Genomic DNA, 6,322 nt, shown 5'->3' on the forward strand with positions numbered 1-6,322 from the left:
GGGAACGATTAAGAACGAAGGGCCGGAAGTCGGCCCCCAATTGCCGAGCAGGCCTCTGGGAGATTGCTGGATTGCTGGTGAAGAACCCGCCGGCGGACATGCGCCGAAGGCCGAGGGAAGCGGCCCGTCCCTTTGGCAGGAGCATAGAGTGGAGACGCTCTGCGCTTTGCGGCTTAGCTTCTCGGTGTCCCGATGCTGGGCAAAAGGCCTCAACGTTAATGCTACTGGACGGAAAGCTCTGCCCTCCTGTGGTCAAAAACGGGTATTGCCGCCAGCAAAAGAAATAAACGCTTTTAATGGCATTTTAAAATTACGATATTCTCTGTCTTTATTAACGGTATTAAAACCTTATTAACAGGGCCAGGGGAGGCCCGATTGCTGCAAGGCACAGGCGCGGAAGAAGAAATCTGCTTCAAAAGCCTTCAACCTAGTTAAGGAGGACTAGGATGCCCTATTAATATTAATAAGGTTTTAATAAGAAAGAGTAGCCTTAAAATGCCATTGACAAGTTTTGTAATGGCTGCTGGGCCTGCTTCAACCACGGGATGGATTGCACTGTTTTTTGACCCTTAATAGCACGCAATAGCTTCAATAGATAAATAAAAAATAATAATCATCTTAAAATCATGTTAAAAGGGTTTCTTTCCTTTTGTGGCCGCTATTCCTTCTTTAACGCTTTAGTCTCAATAAATAACTTCTCCTCTCCCGGGAAATAGGCGATGGGAGCCTAAGCGGGCCTCCTGTGCATTTTCCTCGCTGTTTTTAAATATCCCTCGGCTACGACCAACCCAAGCAAAGCGGCTACCAACGGAATAAGAGACGTGGAGCTCCAGCTAGAGCTTAACAGAATGTCTCTCTGCAGCAACAAAAAGGATTAAATGGGGTGTGTGGGGACCAGCAAGGTATCTGAAAGACCTGAGCTTTCCTAAGAGTAGAATAGCATTTTTTAGAGCCAGACATTTTAATATCCTCTCCTTGGCCCTCCTGCAGGGCAGGAATGATAAAACCCCAAGACTGACTGAAGGTGTACTCGTGGCAGTGGGGAAGCTGAAGATCTCTCTCACACGCGTGTCCTCTTAGTCCAAAGCCAAACATTTAAACCAAAAGCCGTTCTTTGGATCTGAAAAATATTTCCTTTAATTGTGTGCATTGTACGGGGAGGAATTTGTGGGAATGAGGGGGGCGCGGGGGCGGGGCTTAGAGTCTTAATGTTTCTGCTCACTTCTTGCCCTGTTATGTCAAACGCCCAGAAATGTGAGAAGGGGCTTCAGAAAAGGCCGCCAGTCTGCGGGTTCTAGGACTGACTCGCTCGGAGCCTAGATCCCAATAACGCTCAGTGCCGTGTTTCTTAAAATGCTCACTGCTTGAACTTCACCTCGCCAAAGCTCCGCTCCTTTGCCGTGCCCTAGAAGGACACAGAGAGAGGCAGGAGAGATTCTGAGCCAGCCTACGTATCGAGGGTTGCATTGCATGGACTGGAAGCTTGCGTAATGCAGATAATTCCTCTTTCCTTGCCCGTGGCTTACTGGTGAAGCCCTGAGGGTTGAAGTAACCCTTTAGAGTGAGTCCTGACCTCTCCCACTTTTTGAATTAAAGAGGAGGGGTGCTCTGAAGGGACAATTGTACAGAGCACCCACAGTTCAGTTCCTGAAGATGTTTCTCTGTCCTGTCGCTAAGGGGGCATAATAAAAACCAGGACATTCTTAGTGACGCTGGGAATCACCAAATGCCTCAGTTAGACCGTAAATACTACTCACCTGCCAAACCAGGGAACATTTGTTGGGTTTTTTTTCACAGATTCCTCCTCATCTGCAAGAAAAATAAACTGCTTAGGGTGTAAGAATGGGGAAACAACTGAAGATGGATTTGTCTGTTCAAAAGTACACTCAAGATTGTGGCAGCTCAGCCTGGACATCCCAATTTAATTCTGAGGAAGATATGAGAAGATGCCATTGGAGTAGTCAAAAGAGTCACAGCTAAGCCCCAAACTAGAAAAACGCAGCAGACCTGAGCAACTATGGGTAGTAAAGGGGTCATTCGTCTGTCTGCACATCGCAGCAAGCACAAGGTATGAGTGATTGTGAGGGCCTGAGGCTCCAACTCTGAAAGCACTTCATTTACAAAGCAACATATTCTTTTCAACTCTTTTCAGCCTGCTTTCATCTTGTTTGCATAGAAATTCAGGACAGGCAGCTGCCAGCAGCTTAGCTAGATCAGAACAAGACCTACACATTTGACAAGGAAGTCAGAGAAACTACAGGGAGATGCACAGAATGCAGTTAAAACACTACCTAGAAGCTTGCTGCAAGTAGTATAGGTCAGGGTTCTCCAACCCCCGGTCCGTGGACCAGTAGCGGGCCACAGCATGCCAGCAACCGGTCCATGCAAACAAGCAAAGCCCCAAAGCCCCAGATGCAGGCAGCACACAAAACCATGCACTTTCCAGTCCGTGGAAAAGCCTTTCTCCACGTTAACCGGTCCCCGGTGCCCAAAAGGTTGGGGGCCTCTGGTATAGGTCATGCTAAGAACACTGAGCTTAATACCTGAGATTTGGGGCTGAATTGTGGCTGTAAGTCGAGAACTGCCCATATTAAGTGAGATTTATGCCATGATGTCATGGCATACCTGATGGGCATCTCTAGAGGAAGGGCGAGTGACCTCATTTTAGCCGATATTCAGACCAGCGAGATTTCTCAGCCTGCAACTAACCGCGTTTAATGAATTTCACACACCATTCAGAGAAGGAGATGGGGTGATCTGCATTGGTTCTTCTTCTTGAACCGGAAGCCGGCCTCCGCAGGCAGGACAGAAGTGAAACATTTCTTCAACTTTCTGTCCACATTGGGGACAAAAATTGCCCATCCTGGAAAAAGTCACCAAGAAAATAACAGGGTGGTCAGATCCCTAAGTAAACTGATGCATACCAGAAAGCTGAATGTGCCCAGGGAAAAAAAAGTAGATTTTAATATATACTGGCTGAATGCTGCAGTGAAATTCTTAGAAGTCTTTAATCACCTAACTTTTGTTTTATTAGGGTGGAGAAAAAAGAAGTCCATATAACAGAAAATAAAAAGGAAGGCTATAAAGACACCCGCTTATAAAAAAAAAATGTCCCAAGGTTCTTTACTTCAAAATAACCACAAATTACATCTGTTCTGTTCTTGGTGTTCTCTAAGCCTGCTTCTCTTTTTCATGATCAAGCCTGAAACATCTGCAGAAGGCAAGCAAACCTGAAAACATCAAGAAAATAATCCTATCTTGACCTACAAATATTTTCCACCTTCACAAATTAATTTGCTATTTATTTCCTATTACCTATTCCTTTACCATGACTATAACTTGTTGTTTATATCTTATGACTTATGTAGATTGCTTTATTTAGTATTCTATGACCATCACTGAGTATTGTATCTTATGATTTATGATTGTATTCTATAATTATGATTTATCACTTGTTGTTTGCATGTACAACCGAGAGCTTATGTACCAGAAACAAATTCCTTGTGTATCCAATCACACCGAGACAATGAAGAATTCTATATTTCTATTTATAATAACTAATACACAATCTCTAGTGGTGAAAAAGCATTTCCAGAGAAACCTTTGTGTTCATGGGCTTTCTATAAAAAGATATGACAAAACCGGGCTTCAGTAGGCCTTAATACATAGAGAAATACATATTTGATACAAAACAAATGTGCTAGTTTGCCTGAATTTTGCTTAATATCTTTCGCAGAGCCAAACAACTGTACTTCATGCAAATAAACTATGGTTAAGCAAAGGAAGGGCTTAATTAGATCTGGAGATCTGCAGGTGACCATTGTCCACATACTTTAACTCTTTTACTAACCCAGTGTTTCTCAACCTTGACAATTTTAAGGCATGTGGACTTCAACTCCCAGAAGTCCACAGCTAGCAATGCTGGCTGTGGAATTCTGGGAGTTGAAGTCCACATGCCTTAAAATTGTCAAGGTTGAGAAACACTGTACTAACCAGAACAGGAATCTTCGAACTTGGCCCTTTTATGACTTGTGGACTTCAACTCCCAGAATTCCCCAGCCTTCTGGGAGTTGAAGTCCACAAGTCATAAAAGGGCCAAGTTGGAAGACCCCTGGTCTAGGTCAATGTTTCCAACCCTGGCAACGTGAGGGTGTGTGGACTTCAACTCCCAGAATTCCCCAGTCATCTCCCCATATCCCATGGCAACACCGAGAGGCGTATGGGTCCGGGGGCTCCGGCCTATCCAGAAGCCTAAGAACCGGGCAAGGGAAGACGGGAGGCGCGTACTCCGCCTGCCTACCCACCCGGTGCCGGGCCCGCGGCTCCTCTTGGCGGCCGCGTCGCCCTCCTAGGCCCGCGGCCGCCACTTCCCAGCCGCTCCGCCGGATTTCATGGCGGCATCGCTTTCGCTTTCGCAGATTTCCAGATTTCCGGTGCGTGGCCACACCCCCTTCCTTTCCTGGACACGCCCCCCCCGCAGTGTGTGAAAACTTGCTTAGAATTCCCAGAGGGAAACAAACAAACAAACAAACAAAAGGTATCGGGTCATAGAGAGGACCTGGTCCTCCAAGATAGATGGGCCTGCAAGTACTTCCGTCAGCCGCCAGGGGCAAAACGCAGGAAACGCTCCATGCATTTTTTTTTCCAATTTTCCACACTAAAACCCAAGCCTTGCAGCAGCCTTGACTTTGATTTTTAATCGCAATTTCGTTATTTTTTTTTTTAATAAATAACTCAAGGCGATGAATGCACCTAAATAATACACTTTCATCCTATTTTGCCCACAATAGAGGAGTTTGCTTTACTGTTCCCCATGGAACCTGCAGTTACATCTATGAGCCACCAGGGGCAGCATGTGCCATAATTAAACATAATCTCCCATTTCGTATGATAAAAGAATGGTATATTGCTACATTTTCTCTATGGAGCCTGGAATGTGTGAACGGAACCATCCGGGTCAGTGTATTCTGTACTTTCAATATATTGCCCCATTTGGGTCTGGAATATCCCAATGAGCCAATGGGGCAGTGCAATATGAGTGCTGTAGTGCAGGCACCATAGCGCGATTAATGGATTTATTGTGCAATATCCTATACAGCACATCCTAAGTGGCTCTCTAAGGTACTGGAATCTCAACAGTGGAAAACAAAGAAACGCATGCATCGTTTATTAGATGTGTATGTTATCCATCTGGCTTAGAGGCCATTCATAAAGGACATACAATGCCTTGGTTGCCCACTTGGGTTATTGTAAACACTCCAGGCTGCCGTATGTCCAGTGTAGTCCATTATATTGCAGTATACAATATTCCCCACTAATCCTGTAATAAGTCATATAGAGGGCAGTATATCCTATATATTGCTTTATATGTCCCACTGAGCAGTACCCATCATCTGCTCACATTACACTCAGTTGCAGCCAAGCCATTACAGAACTGGCTTGTGATTTAATCTTGCACGGACCCAGCCATTGTGGTTTATACCAGCGGTGCTCAACTTATGACCACAATTAGAACCAGAAAAAACAGTCCTTGATCTTAAGTTGAGGGACTCATGGAACTGAAAGTTGACACTTGAGAGCAACTACATTTCATTTTTAATGTGTGCCGTTGTGTCCAAAGGGGGGAAAAATGACAATAAAGGTTTATCTATCTATCTATCTATCTATCTACTTTGAGTTCTGTCATGGCAGTCATTAAGTGAACAGTGTGGCCGTTAAGTGCAAATCCATTCATTTCAATGGGTGCTTTTGCTGGAAACTGGCAAAAACATGAGTCATATGACTGCAGAATGTTTGTGGTCATAAAGAGGACCAGCTGCCAAGCACCCAACATGCAGTCATGCGATCATGGGTATGTTTGTGTGTGACCATTTACAAAGGCTGAAGATTGTGTGCGTGCTTTATGGGAGGTAAAGCACCCATTCTGTGGCCGTCATAAATACAGATAAAAGTCGAGCACTGCCTAAAGCAAAGCCATTGAACTACAGAGCATGGCTGAGTATGCCACAGTTTAGCTTAATCTTCCTGGCTCCACGCATGTCAGGGCTAAAACCTTTGTGATTATAATTCATCCACCCTGCTAAGATGTTGAAACACTTCAAGGTGATGCATCATAAAAGACTCAGGAGTTTGTATATAAAGTTCGTTTTTATATAAAAAAAAAATCACTAGCCAACATGAACTTTCATTAACATTAATCTTTTTTTAAAAAATCACCTCTTTGAGCAGGTCCAATATTCCTCAAATTCATGCAGTCTTCAACACAAGCCTTTTTTAAATCTTGGTAGACAGTTCATGGAGGTATAATTCTTTGAAAAAACAC

General features: G+C 44.3%; 1 long non-coding RNA gene across 1 annotated transcript; it reads right to left on the reverse strand.

Moving 5' to 3' along the window:
- Positions 1-1,331: 1,331 nt before the first annotated feature.
- LOC120315819 lies at positions 1,332-4,445 on the reverse strand. Its single transcript, XR_005558787.1, has 3 exons — positions 4,305-4,445; positions 2,733-2,863; positions 1,332-1,809 (listed from the first exon to the last, which is right to left on the reverse strand). It is a non-coding gene; the product is annotated as an uncharacterized LOC120315819 (long non-coding RNA).
- Between the last annotated feature and the right edge of the window lie 1,877 nt (positions 4,446-6,322).

The sequence above is a fragment of the Crotalus tigris genome, unplaced genomic scaffold, assembly GCF_016545835.1.
Source record: "Crotalus tigris isolate CLP2741 ecotype Arizona unplaced genomic scaffold, ASM1654583v1 scf7180000019173.45859301935:6455823, whole genome shotgun sequence".
Lineage (NCBI taxonomy): Eukaryota > Metazoa > Chordata > Lepidosauria > Squamata > Viperidae > Crotalus > Crotalus tigris.